Here is a 19,289-nt window from a genome sequence, read left to right on the forward strand (position 1 = left end):
TAAATTTTATTTTAAGATAGGAGTACATGTGCAGGTTTGTTACATAGGTAAACTTATGTCATAGGAGCACTGGTGGGACAGGTGCTTGCTGGCTCTGTTTCCACCAATGTTTTGTCTGCAGTGGCAGTCAGCAGGGCTGGAGGAATGCGCTGCATTCTTGTGTGGTGGCAAGGCAAGTAAATTAAAACTTGCCCATGCAAAAATGCCTGTGCAAAGTGATGTAGGGAGTCACTGTGGGCTCAGGAGAAGGTGCAGTATGAGAAGAAAACATGTGGGCTGCTGTGAGACAATAGACGCTGCCTTATTGGAGCTCTCCACAGTTAGTTACAATCCATTGGTGCAGAAGCTATGGTGTGGACATCCACGGCACCTGAGAGTGCCTGTAAGCAAGTGTGGCCAGTCTTTGGCCCTGGGAGAGGCCAGCAGATCAAGGAGTGCTTAGGTTGAACCAGCCGTCTCTGATGAGCAAGACCACCCAGCAGAGACAAGGACTCCCAGGGCTGAAGTCTCTTATGGTAGCAAGTCAAGCCTAGAGGGATGGCCGTCCTGGCTGTGCTCTGCTACAGACTTTTCTGCATCTTCTACACTCCACACCAGCTGGTTTTCTGCCCCACCACTTTGCTTATCTCTTGGGGTCTCCTCCACATGGAGATATGGGACAGGAATCGCTCACTCAGTGCAATCAGCTTAGGATGGTGGGTATGCAGGATTGACCCAAGCCAGAGGATCTTGTCTAATGATGAGTAATAGGAGTGTGTGGGACACATGGGAGATGGACTGGCCTCCTCTCCTCGGGTTGACTGCAGCTTGTTGGAGGTGTGTATAAGGCACTTAGGGTCTTTGCTTCTTCATTAGCCTGAGGATAACAAGAATGATTCCATTGCATTCAGCTGCCCTTGGAAGCTCTGTACAGGGAGTTGCCAAATTGCTACTGGCTCAATAGTTCTGGAAGGAGGTGGCTGGAGGCCCAGGCCTTGAGGATCTGCCTGGTGAGGAGACAGGGGAACGAGCACCCATGTAACAGTCTGGCCACTTTTCCATAGGGCTTCTACTGTATGGTGGGCGTTCACTTTAGTCCCTAGTTGCCTCAGATTTTCCAGTACCTGGAGGTATCACCAGTGAAGGCTGCAAAACATCAAGCACAGTAGCCTGCCCCTCCCTCTGGGAGCTCTAACTTAGGGAGGTTTAAAATCTCCGTCAGGCAGAGGACACTGGTGAGGATAGAGGGATATTCCTTTTGGGAAGCTCCTCCTGATGATGAGGAACAGGATTGGGAACCCATTTAAGAAAACCGTCTGGCCACGTTTTGTAGGGAAGCTGTCCTGTGTTGGGGTACCACTTTCATCCCTGGTTAGCTTGAACTCTTTAAAGCCTGTGGGCTGGAATTGTTAAATTGCCCAAACAGCAAAGATGGTGGCCCAACTCTTTCTCTCAAGGAGCTTCATTCATCCCAAGGAGGTTTCAAAACTCTGTTGTTGGAGAATATTGGGCAGGACGTTTGGACAGCAAATATTTGGTGTCCAAATGTCCTGCCCAGTAAAAAGTAATGAGATTCGAGACCCTCTTTAAAAAGCAGTCTGATTACCTTTTTGCAGAGCAGCTGTGCTGTGCTGGGGGATTGCCTCTACCACCAGTTAACTTGGACTTTACGAAGCCTGAAGGCTGGAATGGCTGTCACCCAAACAGCACAGATGGTGGCCCACCACCCCTTCTGGGAGCTCCATCTCAAAGGGGTGTTACACTGCCACTGGTGACTGGCTGGAATTCCAAAGAAGGGGGTCTTATCCTGTGAGGTGCTTTGGAAGTGGGGCCTGCAGTTTTGCTGCTCAAACCCCTGTATTTGGCCTGTTTTCTAGGGGTATGTACATGGGTCTAACTTCCTGCTTTGCCAGAGTTGCAGCTACTTTTGCTGGGGATCCTAGAAAGGCTGAGTATCTAAGGATCCTGGGTCTATGCACATGCCTGTGGGCTGCTTTGCCGAGTCTCCACATAGCTCTGTGTGTCAGACCGAAGGCCTGGAGTGGGTACACAAGGGAATCTCCTGACCTCAGGGTTGCAAAGATCTATGAGAAAGCATGAGTTTCCAGGGTCACACATTTACTCACAACTTCCCTAGGTAGGGGATGTTCCCTTGGCTCTGTGTCACCTGTAGGTTAGCTGTTGTCCTGCCTTGCTTTTCCCTGTTTTCTGTGGGTTGTTTCCTTGATTAGTCCCAATGTGAGTACCTGGATATTTCAGTTGAAGGTTCTGTGTTTACTCACCCTTTCCATTCCTCTCTGTAAAAGCCATGCACACAGGCTGCTTTTAGTCAGCCATTTTTTAGTCATCTCTCCACAGTCTTTCCTTTCCATATTTAGTGTTTCTTTCAGGACCTATTCTAAGGTGGGTCTGGTCATAATAAATTCCATTAGCATTTGCTTGTCTAAAAAGGATCTTATTTTTACTTTACTTATGAAGCTTAGTTGGGCTGGATATATCATTCTTGCTTAGAAATTTTCTTTTTTTTTTTTGTAAATTCTGAATCTTGGCCCCCAATCTTTTCTTGGTTGTAGGGTTTCTGCTCAAAAGTTTGCTATTAGCCTGATGAAGTTACCTTTGTAGGTAAACAACCTCTTCTATCTAACTGCTCTTAAGAGTTTTTCTTTTATTCTGACCTTGGAAAATCCAATTAAGATGTCTCTTGCAGGTGGTCTTCTTGTGTAATATTGCAGCTTCTCTGAATTTCCTGAATTTAAATGTTGGCCTCTCTAGGGAGGTTGGGAAAATTTTTCATGGATGATATACTGAAATACATTTTCCAAGATGCCTGCTTTCTCCTGGCCTCTTTTAGGAAGACCAATGGGTCATGTGTTGGAAGTAAATGCTTGATGCCACAAAGTGAAACTAACACTCAGGCAAAAGTTTTCTCAGCTAGGCAATTTACTTCTATAGATGGGTGCATCTCATGGATGGAGCAATGGTGAGAGTGCACTGGACAAGGGAGGGGATGGGGGTCTTATCCCTGACACAGCTAGTCCCTACTGCTGTGTCATTTATTGGCTAGGGTTTGACCACACAGTCTAAGCTAATTTCAATTGGCTATTTTAAAGAAAGAAGGGGTACAACCTAAGTGGTGAAATTAGCTACTTTAGTACAATCTAAAATAGCTAATTTCAATTGGCTATTTTAAAGAAAGTAGTGGGTAGAATCTAGAGTAAGTAGTTTCAGTGGGAAGGACAGTTACAGAGCAGGTGACTAAAAATGACTAAGGACAGAGCAGGTGACTAAGGACAGAACAGGTGATAGAGGCTAGGAGGGAGTTGTTGACTGAAACCAGAGGCAAGGAGATGTAAAGAGCAAGGAAGTTAAACTTTAAAATGGAGAACAAAGAACAGAGAACAGGGAAGCTAAATATACTGACATATTGGTTCTTTAAAATAGAACTCAAAACTCATTGTACTTAATAATTTCCCCCTCTTGAATTTCAAAGGAAGTTAACAGGCTAAACTTTGAAGAGGAATTTACTGTATCTTACATTATACATTTGATCTCTTTATGTAATCCTATATTTCTCAGAGGTTTTTTTTAATTTATTCTATTTTAAAATTTTTTTGTCTGAGTTATTTCAGATATCTCCAATCTTGGATCTCAGAGATTCATTTATCAGTTTCGTCTATTCTGTTTTAAATACTTGTAATACACAATTTTTAGTGTGTTTTTTAGTTCTATCAAATCGGAGTGGGTCTTTATTGTAATGGCTATTTGGTCTATTAGCTCCTGTATTTTGTCTTGTGATACTTAGCTTCCTTGGATTGGGCTTCAGTGTTCTTCTGAATCTCAATTGTCTTCATTCCTATCCACATTCTGAATTATATTCTGTCATTTCAGCCATTTCATTCTGGTTAGCAAGCCTTGCTGGGAAGCTAGTGCAGTCATTTGGAGAAAATAAGATGCTCTGACTTATTCAGTCAGAGATGCACTGGTTCTTTCTCATCTATATGGGCTGGTGTTCCTTTAACTGCACTGCAAAATGAGTACAGTCAGAAGTGTTTGTTTCTAAATGTTTTCAGAGGGTTGAGGTGGTGTGCAGTATTTATATGTAGCTGAATTCTTGTTCTTAGTTTCAAAGGGGTTATTAACAGGGTATTTTGGGTGTAGTATTTTTAATCTGTAATCCAGTAGGTGGCGCTTAAGCATAATTCTCAGTAGGTAGGCTCTTGCTTAGTCATGTCACTTCTCTATATTTCCCCATGATTGCAGTTGCGCTCCCTCTCAGTACTTAGAAATTGCGGGCTCCTCTCCCTCTCAAGTGCTGACTTTGAATTTCAGCTTGGCATTCCCAGGCTGCACACCACAGCTTTGGGGTGGTCTCAGGCTTTGTACTCCCTCCCTAGCTTGGAGGCATCAGGGGAAGGGACCTTAGCAGTGGTGGCAGAGATTATTTCACTTTTCTCTTGGGGCTCCATCCCAGAGAGATTCTGAGCTGCTATCAGTCAGTGCAACTGGCCTGGGATGAGGTGTCTGTGCTGTGGGTCCAAGGTGTGGGAGCCCTGCCTAGTGAGGTAGGTGGGACCCAGGAAACATAGACTGACTTCATCTCCCTAGGGCAATTGCAGCTTGCTGGAGGTGTGGATAAAGCACGCACGGTCTTTGGTCCTCCCATAGTCCAAGGGCAGAAAGGGCAGTACCACTGCAGTGCCAGTGGCAGAAGGACTGTCAGTTGCTTCTGGGACCTGCACCTCTGAGAAATGTGGGAATGTTCAGCCAGGTTTAGGGCAGCTGTATGGCTGGTTTGAGCTGGGGGCTCCACTTACTCAGTGGAGGGAAGGGGGATTGAGGGGCCCCCAAGGAAGAAAGCTTGGGCTCCTCTCTTTATGGTAGCTGTGGTGTGTTGTAAGCTCAAGTGAATCCCTCGGTTTCTTTTTTCTTCCCCAGTCCTAGGGCAGCAGGGACATAACTGCTGCTGTGACAGGGCAAAAAGGCTCTCAGTTGCCTCTGGGAGCTACTCCCTTGGGAAACTCAGAGCCTCTACCAGTGGGTCTGCTCACCCATTGTTGGGGCAGCTGATCTGTGGTCCTGAGCCAAGGGCACTGCCTGGTGAATAGTGTGGGTTGGGGGTTCACAGCCAAGGGAGACTAATCCTCTTCATATGGCTGCTGCTGCAGTGTGCTGGAGTTACCAGTGTAGTGATTAGGCCTTTTATTCCTTCCCATGATCAAATGCAGTTAAAGTGATACCACTGCAGTTGCAATGCCAATGGGGTTGTGGCTTGAGTCTGGGAATTTTTCACTCAGGGAAATGCAAAGCTATCTCTGACTAAAGTGTTCAGGCAGGTGGAGGGTAGTCACACTACAGTACCAGGACTGGAGTTCTCACCAATTGAAGAGAAGCAGGAACAGGTTCTTACGTGGAGAACAGTTGTGACCACTTTTCCATGGGGCAACTGTGCTGTGTTGGAGGTCTGCTCCAATCTCTGGTCATCCCAGACTCTCTAGAGCCTAAAGACAACAATGACAAGGGCTGTGAAACAGCAAAGGTTTCAGCCCACTCCTCCCTTTGGGAGCTCCGTCCCATGGAAGTTCAGAGCTGCAACCAACCCAAGAGCCCCAGCAGGGTGTGGATGAAGTCCCAGATCAGGAGCTCTAGGCCAATGAGGAAAAGCAGGATTGGAAACTCATGTAAAAGCCTGACCACTTTTCCACAGGGGAACAGTGCTGTGCTAAGGGTTCACACCAATCCCTAGTCATTGCATATTCTCCTGAAGGCAACAACAGTGAAGGCTGTGAAAGAGCAAAAATGACAGCCTGCCCCTCCCCCTGGGAGTTCAGTCCCAGTAATGTAGAGATTTGCTACAGGCCTAAGAGCCCTGAAGGAGAGTAGCTGGTTTCACAGTCCAGTGAGTCTTATTCTGCAAGATGCTGTGGCAGTGAGGCTTCCAAACTGTCACTACTCAGCCCCCAATATTTGACCCTTTTTCTGGGGGCATGTAAGGGAACCTAACCTTCCTCTTTTCTGAAACTGCAGCCATGAATACCAGGATGTCCAGGGATCTAAGGCTCCTAGGATATCCCACGTGCCTGAGCAGTTGCTCCACTCAGAATCTTTGATAGCTGTACATGTCAGTTTGAAGGCCCTGGTGAGGTGGGCTCACAAAGGGATCTTTTGAACCCAGGGTTGCAAAGATCCATTAAATAAGTTTAAATTTCCAGAGTTTCTCACTCACTCTGTTTCTCCCATGGTTGGGGAGCCTCCTTTGACTCCATGCCATTCCAGGGTGGGCAGTCATCCTGTCTTGCTACTGTCCATTCTCCGTGGGTTAAGTTGTTCCCTTGATAAATCCTGCTGTGCCCACCTGAATGTTTCAGTTGAAGATGTATTATTTACTCACCACTTTTTCTTCTGTCTGTGACAGCAGCACACAGTAGCTGTTTCCAGTCAGCCATCTTGGCTGGCTTCATCACAACAGTCTTGTATAAATCTGGAGCTCTCCTATAATAAATAAAACTAGTTTCTCCAATGCACAAATTTAGCAGAAACAATAATCTTCTTTAAAAAAAACTAAGACATTGAAAAAATTATCTAATATATTTTCTCATATCAACAGATAGAAAACAACCTCATTCTTATTTAGGAGTACATAGATTTATTGTATGCATTATATTTTATATTAGATAGTATTGTACTGATGGACACTTTGGTTATATCTAGTCTTTTGTCTAAATATGCAATTCCAAAGTTACTAATCTTATGTGTACATCTTTGTGCATTTATGCAAGCACATTTACAGGACATATATCTAGAAATGAAATTGCTGAATCGAATGTCATACGCATTATAAATATTTACAGATATTATGAAAATGTCCTCCAAAAATTTTCTCCAGCTATGTTTTAAGTAATATTGTTTGAAGGTGTTTTCTTATGTCCACATTAATGCTGCTTGCTATTAAACTTTTCTATAATATTAATCTGATTTGAATAATTTTTGTTGTTTCACAATTATGAGTTCAAATATGCAATTTTAATGTGTTTAATGTATATTATATTTATTTTTTGTTAAATGTTCCTTCACTCCCATTTTTCTTTTTGGTCTTTTTCTTATCAATTTAAAAGAACTGCTTATTCAACAAGAAAAATAATTGCTCTTCTTGATATTCTTTTTAAAAATTGCATAGAATGCTATATATCTTTATTTATCTATTCAATCTTCTCCTAATAGTCCATCAGATAGTTTCCAATTTTTTGCTATTTTAAAAAAACCTGCCTCCCAGGCTCAAGTGATTCTCTTGCCTCAGCCTCCTGAGTAGCTGGCACTACAGGCATCTGCCACCAGGCCCGGCTAATTTTTTGTGATTTTAGTGGAGATGGGATTTCGCCATGTTGGCCAGGATGGTCTCAATCTCCTGACCTCATGATCCATCCCTCCTCGGCTTCTCAAAGTGCTGGGATTACAGGCGTCAGCCACCGCACCTGGTCCTCTTTAGGATTTAGGTGGAACATCTGGGTCCTCCTGGAGGGTGGGCAGAAGTGATGGTTGGTGGCAGTGATGGAGAAGGGAGACCCTGGGAGCCAGGAAGTGAGTTAAGAGTGGAGCTAATGAGAGCCTGATGACCAGAGGCTGGAATGCAAAGAGGAGGTGGGAGGTAGTAATAGCAACTAGTTAGGAAATGCCCACTGCAAGAGAGACACTTAAGTACAAAGAAACCTGCCAGTAGCAGTTAACAACTTAAGCTCTAATCAAAGCCCTGAGGGTGAAGTCCCACTGTGTCTCATACTAACCACATGACTTGGGCAAGTGATTCGGCATGCCATTAAAATAGGGATGATGATAGCCCCACTTCCTAGGATGATTGTGAGAATTAATAGAGAGAATGCCTGTAAAGTAGGTAAAGTACACAAATAGATAGTGCACAATAAATGTTTGTTATTATAGCTGCAAAAAAAAAAAAAAAACACCTTATGCTGGGGAGTCTCATAAATATATTTTATTATTTCTTCAGGAAAAATTTCTAGAAATTCCCTAATTCAAGAAAATGTATATTTAAAGTTCCAATGTGTATTGGCAAACTGCCTTCCTAAAACATGTATCAATTTATACTTCTACATGCCTAACTCTAGCATTTTTTCTCTTATTATATATTAAGTTAATCAATAAAATATCTTAATTTCTATTTTTTGAATACCTGTGACCATTTTTGTTAACAGATTAGTGATGTTTATTCTGATTTGAACTTCATTTTCATGACTGTTGTCATTTTGTAAATTGAGGAACTAATGTATTTTCACGATTTTAAAGAACCATTTATACATTAATTAAATTAATATTTTGTTATAGATGATTTAAATACCTCCTTACTCCCATTTGTCAACTTTATTTATGGTGTATTTGTATAAATATGCACACATGAGTTTAAGCATACAGATCTTTATGTTTTATCTCACTAAGTTCACAGAGTCCTTCCTCAATTTAAATTTAATTCTAGCCTTTTAAATTGTTTGCCCCTCAAGAACAGAGAAAAGAGATTTTCTTTTATACCCCACAGAACCTAGCAGAAGATTTTGCAAATATCATGGGTCCATAAATATTCCATTAAAATAAAATCAGTTGGAGGACTCAAGATGGCGCTGCGAGAACAACCCAGGATTGAAGTTCTCACTGGACGCGCAGAGAGGGTGAGCCAGGGAAGCATTTCCATACGGATCTTGGTTGCCCACAGAACGGGGAAATTCCCAGGTATAAAAGAGATGCAGGACGCCAGGCAGAGGTCTCAGCTGGTGCAGCCGGCAGCCGGTGTGGCTCCGGCCTGCGCCGGAGTGCAGAGGCACTCCACAGCGCTCCATACAAAAGCGCACTGTAACGGGTGCCCTGTTGAACCGGTAAACTGAGACCCGAGAGGGCTGAACTTGAGACTGAACGGGTCTTGAACTGTGACCCAGCCCAGGAAATTCCAGGGACGCAGCGTTTGGGGGAGCGCAGTGTGACAGACAAAACGGCGATTCCAAACGCTCCTGGTGAAAAGGTCTCTTATAAAGCGCAGCTCCGTGGGGGAGGGGCGTCAGCCATTACCGAGGCAATCAGCCGCTACTGAGGTACATGCCCATAGCTGATGTGGCCTGCCATTGCTGAGGCAACCAGGTACAACAGAGAGACTCCGCCGCAGGGCGTAGCCCGTGGCAACAGGACGGAGACCACAGCAGAAGGGCAGAGCCTGCAGCAAAAAGGCAAACCTCACACCAGCAGGGCAGACCCTCGGCAGGCAAAAAGTGACTAGACTGCCTCCTAGCTGGGCAGGACAGCGAGGCGGACACTCACAAGGAAAGCCCAAACCCGCCCCCAGACAGAGCATCTGAGAAAAAAAGAGGTTTTCTTACGAGTTAGGTTGCAGCAGAACTAAACATAGCAGCCTAGCAGCCCTGAATGAACAACAGAGCTCACAGCTCAGCAATTCAGCTCCTACAAAGTACAGACTGTCTCCTCAAGCAACTCCCTGACCCCTCTATATCCATAAGACTGACATTTGGCAGACATCATCCTGGGACAAAGATAGCAGAAAAAGAAACTGGTAGCATCCCTTGCTGTTCCACAGCTGCTATAGGTACACCCCAGACAAGCAGGGCCTGGAGTGGACCTCAGCAGTCTTACAGCGAAGGAACTAGACTGGTAGGAGGAAAACCAAGTAACAGAAATACTCCATCATCAACAAACTGGGTGTCCACTCAGAGATCCAATCGAAAAGTCAGCAACTACACAGACAACAGGTGGATAAATCCACAAAGATGGGAAGAAACCAGCGCAAAAAGGAGGAAAACACCCAAAACCAGAACACCTCGCCACCTAGAAAGGACCAAAACTTCTCACCAGCAAGGGAACAAAGCTGGACGGAGAATGACTGTGATGAAATGATGGAATTAGACTTCAGAAGGTGGATAATGAGAAACTTTTGTGAGCTAAAAGAACATGTTTTAAATCAATGCAAAGAAACTAAGAACCTTGAAAAAAGATTTGAGAAAACGATAACAAGAATGGATACCTTAGAGAGGACTATGAATGAATTAAAGGAGCTGAAAAACACAATACGAGAACTTCGCGAAACATGCACAAGTTTCAATAGCCGAATTGACCAAGCAGAAGAGAGAATATCAGAAGTCGAGGATCAACTCAATGAAATAAAACGAGAAACCAAGATCAGAGTAAAAAGGGCAAAAAGGAATGAACAAAGTCTCCAAGAAATATGGGACTATGTGAAGAGACCTAACCTACGTTTGATGGGTGTATCAGAATGTGATGAAGAGAATGAATTCAAGCTGGAAAATACTCTTCAGGACATTATCCAGGAAAATTTCCCCCACCTAGCAAGACAGGCCAACACCCTATTGCAGGAAATACAGAGAACACCACAAAGATATTCCTCAAGAAGAGCAACCCCAAGGCACATAATCGTCAGATTCAACAAGGTTGAAATATAGGAGAAAATACTAAGGGCAGCCAGAGAGAAAGGTCAGGTCACCCACAAAGGGAAGCCCAACAGACTCACAACAGATCTCTTGGTGGAAACTCTACAAGCCAGAAGAGAGTGGGGGCCAATATTCAACATCCTTAAAGAAAAGAACTTTCAACCCAGAATTTCATATCCAGCCAAACTGAGCTTCAGAAGTGAAGGAAAAATAAAATTCTTTGTGAACAAGCAAGTACTCAGAGATTTTATCACCACCAACCCTGCTTTACAAGAGCTCCTGAAAGAGCCACTACACATAGAAAGAAACAAACAGTACCAGCCATTCCAAAATCACACTAAATGATAAGAGCATCAACATAATAAAGAATCTACAACAACTAATGGGCAAAACACCCAGCTAGCATCAAAATGGCAGTATCAAATTCACACATAACAATATTAACCCTAAATGTAAATGGACTAAATGCACCAATAAAAAGACACAGACAGGCAAATTGGAAAAAAAGCCAAAACCCAGCAGTGTGCTGTATACAGTAAACCCATCTCACATGCAAGGATACACAAAGGCTCAAAATAAAGGGATGGAGGAAGATTTACCAAGCAAATGGAGAGCAATAGAAAGTGGGAGTTGCAATCCTCATCTCTGATAAAATAGACATTAAAGCAACAAAGATCAAAAGAGACAAAGAAGGCCATTACATAATGGTAAAAGGATCGATACAACAAGAAGAGCTAACGATCCTAAACATATATGGACCCAATACAGGAGCACCCAGATACATAAGGGAAGTTCTTAATGACTTACAAGGAGACTTAGACTCCCACACAATAATAGTGGGAGACTTTAACACTCCATTGTCAATATTAGACAGATCAACCAGACAGAAAATCAACAAGGATATCCAGGGCTTGAACTCAGACCTGGAGCAAGCAAACCTGATAGACATTTACAGAACTCTCCACCCCAAATCCAAAGAATATACATTCTTCTCGGCACCACATCATACCTACTCTAAAATTTACCACATAATTGGAAGTAAAGCACTGCTCAACAAATGCAAAACAACTGAAATCATAACAAACACCCTCTCAGACCATAGTGCAATCAAGTTAGAACTCAGAATTCAGAAACCAACCCAGAACCGCACAGCTTCATGGAAACTGAACAACTGGCTCCTAAATGTTGACTGGATAAACAACGAAATGAAGGCAGAAATAAAGAAGTTCTTCGAAACCAATGAGAATGAAGACACAACATGCCAGAATCTCTGGGACACATTTAAAGCAGTCTCTAGAGGAAAGTATATAGCAATAAGTGCCCATATGAGAAGAATGAAGAGATCCAAAATTGACACCCTATCATCAAAATCGAAAGAGCTAGAGGAGCAAGATCAAAAAAACTCAAAACCCAGCAGAAGACAAGAAATAACTAAGATCAGAGCTGAACTGAAGGAGATTGAGACACGAAAAACCCTCCAAAAAATCAATAAATCCAAGAGCTGGTTTTTCAAAAAGATCCACAAAATAGACAGACCACTAGCCAGATTGATTAAAAAGAAAAGAGAGAACAACCACATAGATGCAATAAAAAATGATAAAGGGGAAATCACCACAGATTCCACAGAAATTCAAACCATCATCAGAGAATATTACAAACAACTCTATGCACATAAACTAGTAAACCTGGAAGAAATGGATAAATTCCTGGACTCCTGTGTCCTCCCAAGCCTAAACCAGGAGGAAGCTGAAACTATGAATAGACCAATAACAAGGTCAGAAGTCGAGGCAGCAATTAAGAGCCTACCACAAAAAAAAAGCCCAGGTCCAGATGGGTTCACAGCCGAATTCTACCAGACACACAAACAGGAGGTGGTACCATTCCTTCTAAAACTATTTCAAACAATTCAAAAAGAGGGAAACCTTCCCAAATCATTTTATGAGACCAGCATCATTCTGATACCAAAACCCGGCAGAGACCCAACAAGAAAAGAAAACTTCAGGCCAATATCCATGATGAACATAGATGCAAAAATTTTCAATAAAATATTGGCAAGCCGATTGCAACAGAAAATCAAAAAACTTATTCATCATGATCAAGTAGGATTCATCCCGGGGATGCAAGGCTGGTTCAACATATGCAAGTCTATTAACGTAATTCACCACATAAACAGAACCAAAAACAAAAACCACATGATTATCTCAATTGATGAAGAGAAGGCATTTGACAAAATTCAACAGCCCTTTATGCTAAAAACTCTCAATAAACTCGGTATCAATGGAACGTATCTCAAAGTAATAAAAGCTATTTATGACAATCCAACAGCCAATATCATACTTAATGGGCAAAAACTGGAAGCATTCCCTTTGAAATTCGGCTTTAGACAAGGATGCCCTCTGTCAACACTCCTATTCAATACAGTACTGGAAGTTCTAGCCAGAGCAATCAGGCAAGAAAAAGAAATAAAGGGTATTCAAATAGGAGAGGTGGAAGCCAAATTGTCTCTATTTGCAGACGACATGATAGTATACCTAGAAGACCCCATCGCCTCAGCCCAAAAACTCCTGAATCTGATAAGCAATTTCAGCAAAGTCTCAGGATATAAAATCAATGTGCAAAAATCACAAGCCTTTCTCTACACCAATAACAGACTTAAAGAGAGCCAAATCAAGAACGACCTGCCATTCACAATTGCTACAAAAAGAATAAAATACCTTGGAATACAACTCACAAGGAACGTAAGGGACCTCTTCAGGGAAAACTACAAACCACTGTTCAACGAAATCAGAGAGGACACAAACAGATGGAGAAACATTCCATGTTCATGGTTAGGAAGAATTAATATCGTGAAAATGGCTATACTGCCCAAAGTAATTTACAGAATCAATGCTATACCCATCAAGCTACCATTGACTTTCTTCACAGAACTGGAAAAAACCACCATGAACTTCATATGGAACCAAAAGAGAGCCCGCATAGCCAAGTCAATTCTAAGCAAAAAGAACACAGCGGGGGGCATCACACTACCGGATTTCAAACTATACTACAAGGCTACAGTAATCAAAACAGCATGGTACTGGCACCAAAACAGAGATATAGATCAATGGAACAGAACAGAGGTATCAGAGGCAACACAACATAGCTACAACCATACAATCTTTGATAAACCTGACAAAAACAAGCAATGGGGAAAGGATTCCCTGTTCAACAAATGGTGCTGGGAAAACTGGCTAGCCATGTGTAGAAAGCAGAAACTGGACCCCTTCCTGACACCTTACACTAAAATTAACTCCAGATGGATTAAAGACTTAAACATAAGACCTGGCACCATAAAAACCCTAGAAGAAAATCTAGGCAAAACCATCCAGGACATAGGAGTAGGCAAGGACTTCATGAACAAAACACCAAAAGCATTGGCAACAAAAGCCAAAATAGACAAATGGAACCTAATGAAACTCCACAGCTTCTGCACGGCAAAAGAAACAGTCTCTAGTGTGAATCGGCAACCAACAGAATGGGAAAAAATTTCTGCAGTTTACCCATCTTACAAACGGCTGATATCCAGAATTTACAAAGAACTCAAACAGATTTACAGGAAAAAAACAAACAAGCCCATTCAAAAGTGGGCAAAGGATATGAACAGACACTTTACGAAAGAAGACATATATGAGGCCAACAATCATATGAAAAAATGCTCATCATCACTGGTCATCAGAGAGATGCAAATCAAAACCACATTGAGATACCATCTCACGCCAGTTAGAATGGCGATCATTAAAAAATCTGGAGACAACAGATGCTGGAGAGGATGTGGAGAAAAAGGAACACTTTTACACTGTTGGTGGGAGTGTAAATTAGTCCAACCATTGTGGAAGACGGTGTGGCGATTCCTCAAGGCCTTAGAAATAGAAATCCCATTTGACCCAGCAATCCCATTACTGGGTATATATCCAAAGGACTATAAATCGTTCTACTACAAGGACACATGTACACGAATGTTCATTGCAGCACTGTTTACAATAGCAAAGACCTGGAATCAACCCAAATGCCCATCGATGATAGATTGGATTGGGAAAATGTGGCACATATACACCATGGAATATTATGCAGCAGTCAAAAATGATGAGTTTGTGTCGTTTGTAGGGACATGGATGAATCTGGAGAACATCATTCTAAGCAAACTGACACAAGAACAGAAAATGAAACACCACATATTCTCACTCATAGGCGGGTGATGAAAAATGGGAACACATGGACACAGAGAGGGGAGTACTAAACACTGGGGTCTATAGGGGGGAAAGGGGGAGGGCCAGTGGGACGGGGAAGTGGGGAGGGATAGCCTGGGGAGAAATGCCAAATGTGGGTGAAGGGGAGACAGCAAACAAAGCACACTGCCATGTGTGTACCTATGCAACTGTATTGCATGCTCTGCACATGTACCCCAAAACCTAAAATGCAATAAAAGAAAAATGAAAGAAAAAAAAATAAAACAAAATCGGTCTAGATTAATGAAATAGTTAATGGAATAATAAAATAACATTTGGAAATTACTATAATTCGAATTGAATAATGAAGTGGAATGAGTCAAAACACATAATTTTCAGATGGCCTTACCCTGCCTGTGATTTATTATATATGCTTTCCTTCCATTTTCAGAGTGGTAGTTGCATATTTTCTATCCAACCATCTAAATGATGTTGGCATTCATGTGGTCCAATTTGGCCTGTGCCAACACACATGGCCTTATTGTGAGGCACAAACAATTTTGACTGTCACTAAGGAGGAGGAAGAGAAGAAGGAGAGGTGGACTTGGATAAATAAAGCTGCCTCAGGGACTGAGAAAGGTAAGTTGAGATGGCTGACACAACGTGATGTACTTGAAGGTAGGGTATTGTGGATCTACTTTTACCAACTTCTTTCTCTAGACTGAGTTCCTTACAAGTGTACACGCAGCAGCTGAGGAGCACATACCAGGGCCTGGAAGCAGAACCATGAAGAGGATTGAAAAAATTATGCACCTACTGCTTACTTGTGGGAGAGAATGGGAAAAGCTTTGGGACTGAGGAATTACAACCACCAAGCAACTCATCCCTCAAAGATGCCAGCTTCATACCAGAGCTAAAAGCTGTGTTAATTGTCATCAAGGATACAAAGCTGAGTGTCAGTCATCAGGTCCAATTGCTGCCAAACAGGGACAACCTTCCAAACAATGCATCTTCTGTAGCAAACAAACAACAAAGCAGAGGAATGCCATTTGATGCTGACCAGAGAGGCTATTTCTGCCTGCCCTCACTCCCACCACATTGGTCCTTTAAAGAAGGATAAAGCTCCATAAATTGAAGAGGTTTTATAAAATGGCCAGGACTGGACATGGTAGAGGGCCAGTACTATTTCTCAAAAAACCAGACTCATGATTCTGGAGAAGTGCATTCTCAGGATAAAAAATATGCACATCCTATATGTTCCCACAATAATAAATATCCCTGGAGGGATATGTGTGTTTTTTTTTCTACACAAGTAAACAGATCCTTCAAGTATACCTCTGACTTGCATATGTATGTATTTATTTTTGTTTTGTTTTTAAACCTTTTTTTTATTGTACTTTAGGTTCTGGGGTACATGTGCAGATCATGCAGGACTGTTGCATAGGTACACACATGGTAATGTGGTTTGCTGCCTCCATCCCCCCGTCTCCTACATCTGGCATTTCTCTCTATGTTATCCCTCCCTGACCTCCCCAGCCCCCCACTTTCTCTCTCTTGGCTCCCCCCAACAGACCCCAGTGTGTTCATGTGTTCTCATTGTTCAACACCCGTCTATGAGTGAGAATATACAGTGTTTGATTTTCTATTTTTGTGTCAGTTTGCTAAGAATGATGGTTTCCAGATTCATCAAGGTCCCTACAAAGGACATGAGCTCATCATTTTTTAAGGCTGCATAGTATTCCATGGAGTATATGTGCTACATTTTTTTTTGTCCAGTCTATCATTGATGTGCATTTGGGATGGTTCCACACCTTTGCTGTTGCAAACAGTGCCGCTTTGAACATTGGTGTGCATGTGTCTTTATAATAGAATGATTTATAATCCTTTGGATATATACCCAGTAATGGGATTGCTGGGTCAAATGGAATTTCTATTTCTAGGACTTTGAGGAATAGCCACACTGTCTTGCACAATGGTTGAACTAATTTACACTCCCACCAACAGTGTAAAAGTGTTCCTATTTCTCCACATTCTATTTATCACATGCCTCCTTTTGATGGAAGATGCATTCCTGTTGGAAATAGGGTCATTCGGAATCACAAATCTGGTTTTTTTTTTCTACTTTGCTTCCACACAAGAGTCTCATGAACTGCTGTTCATGAGAGAGTTGGGACTTGACAGAGTTCAATAATGGAGATTTTGTCTGTGGCCAACCCAAGCCAAAAATCCCAATGTTACTTACAAATAGGAGGAGTCCAAAAACAGTACTTGACTCAACTTTGCATCTATTCCTGACTAGTACAACAGTCACTTCCACTAAATTGGCTGGCAATTTAACCAAACAGTCATCAAATTTTGTTAAACAAAGGATAAATTTCACAGAACAACTGACCAATTAGCCAATTTAATAAACTCATGAGCCAATTAATCCAAATGACCATTCATTCAGCTGAGGAAAACAATTATCCTATTCAGTAATACAATCGGTCATTTAAGCTTAAATAGCCAATTTCTCTTTAAAAGTGGTTAGTTCAGTTATATAATATGATCAACTCTTTCTTTTCCCCAATTATTATAGTAGATTTGATGGCATAAATTAAATAGTGTTTACATTGTGGCAATTTAACTAATGTCTTTATCTTGAGGGCTTTTGGGGGCAGTTTTTCTTCTATTTCCTGAAGCCAAGAATGATTATCTTTGTTCTTTTATTACCCTACACCAAAAGCCCAGACCTGACATTATGGGTGGAATAGCAAATAAGTTGCAGCAAAGGCTACATGTTCAGTACCAAGTAGAATGGTGTGGAGCCAGTTGCAACTAGAGATTATTGGCAAGAAGTCAAGAGCATAAACCAGTTGTGAATACATTGTTCAGAGCCTGAACTTCCTGCATAGAAGATGCCTGTGAAGGTCGCATATTGTCTGTTCCCAACAGGCTCTGGAAACATTTCTACTTTTTGTCACTATGAATTTGAGTATTCAATGTATTTTATTATAAGTAGAATGATACAATATGAGTCCTTTTGTGTCTGGCTTATTTCACTTAACATAATATCTTCAGAGTTCATCCATGGTGTACCTTGTATTAGTATTTCAATTCTTTTAAACATTGTATAATCCATTTTATAGATATATCACATTTTGTTTATCCATTTGGGTTGTTTACACATTTTAGCTACTACAAATAATGCTTCTATGAACATAGATTTATAAGTATCTGCTTGAGTATCTACCGTGAATTATTTTGGCATATACTTAGAAGTAGAAAGTTAAATCATATGGTCATTTTATATTATGTTTTTGAGGAACTACCATACTATTTTCCTAGTAGCTGCACCATTTTACATTCTCATCAGTGATACATAGGATTCCAATTTTCTCATTCTAATCAACACACATTATAATCTGTTTTTTCTTTCTGTATACCAATCATAAAGAATATGAAGTGATATCTCATTGTGGTTTTGATTTATATTTCCCTAGTTATTGTGATGTTGAGCAACTTTTACATGCTTATTGGTCATTTGCACACTAATTGATTTTTCATATCAACATATGCATACTTAGTCATGGTAAATGAACCTTTTGCTATTATGCTGACTTTAGTTTGCAAGAATTTTGTTGAGGAATTTTGCATCAATATTTATAAGAGATGTTGATCTGTGGTACTAGAACCATAAGGGCCAAGGGACATGAATGGGACATTGAAAGTGTCAGCTACAAGTGACATTTATTCATGTTCCTATTGCCTGGGATGTCCTTCTTCCTTTGATTGACTCCTGAATAAATAATACATGTCCTTCAATTTTAATACAGAAATGAACTTCTCTGGAATAATTTCTTTTAGTGTAGAGCAAGTCCAGGCACGAAAGTCAAAAAAACCTGGCTTCCTTTTCAAGTTCTACCACTAACCATATGATCTTTCAAAACTCCCTTACACCCTAAGGACCTCCATTTATTTGTCTGTGCATTCTGATGTTTTGCTGAGTCATCATATTCATTCTTCTTAGTTCTACAGATGTTACTTCTCTAATTTAGAGGCCCCTGAAGTATTTGGTATCTCTGTCACAGAATGTACACCAGACTGCTTTAATCTGAGTCTATTATGTCTTCTGCATTAGATGGCAAGTTCTTGTAGGGTAAAACGTAGAGACTAGTATGGAGGTGGCACTTGGTTTGTTAGCCATTTGGTCTCAGCATTACTTTTCCTGAAACAACTAGTAGGAAATAATAGTCTGATGCATTTTATGGGGGTGCATAGCAGACAGCCCAGCTTTAAATTACAATGTTTTTCTGGAAGTGAGGTAGCTGAACTCAATGCATTTAAATTACCTCTATTAGCACATGGCTATGGAACATTCTCACACTGAGCTTTAGGTTCTATCTGTACCACTTTTGAGCTAATGATATTTTTGCTTTTTCAGCCTGTCAGTTTTCTGGAGGCGAGAGTGCCAATAATCTGTTTGATCAAAGGATTAGGACTGACATTGGCTGTGAAAAGTTTCCTGGGACAGACTTCTGTTTTCATGGAGATTTGGAAAAAGGAGCTGAGGGGATTTCACTGAGATATTTGTTCTGTGAATGGGCTAACCATATCCTAAACAACTAGGTAAATGACAAATAAGAAGAGGGTAGAACAGGAGTGACTATCT

At 41.5% G+C, this 19,289-nt stretch overlaps 1 long non-coding RNA gene across 1 annotated transcript; it reads right to left on the reverse strand.

The window, feature by feature from the left end:
• Nucleotides 1–2,493: 2,493 nt before the first annotated feature.
• LOC144581007 (uncharacterized) lies at nucleotides 2,494–6,470 on the reverse strand. Its single transcript, XR_013531469.1, has 2 exons — nucleotides 6,368–6,470; nucleotides 2,494–5,477 (listed from the first exon to the last, which is right to left on the reverse strand). It is a non-coding gene; the product is annotated as an uncharacterized LOC144581007 (long non-coding RNA).
• Nucleotides 6,471–19,289: the final 12,819 nt, after the last annotated feature.

This window comes from Callithrix jacchus, chromosome X, assembly GCF_049354715.1.
Source record: "Callithrix jacchus isolate 240 chromosome X, calJac240_pri, whole genome shotgun sequence".
NCBI lineage: Eukaryota > Metazoa > Chordata > Mammalia > Primates > Cebidae > Callithrix > Callithrix jacchus.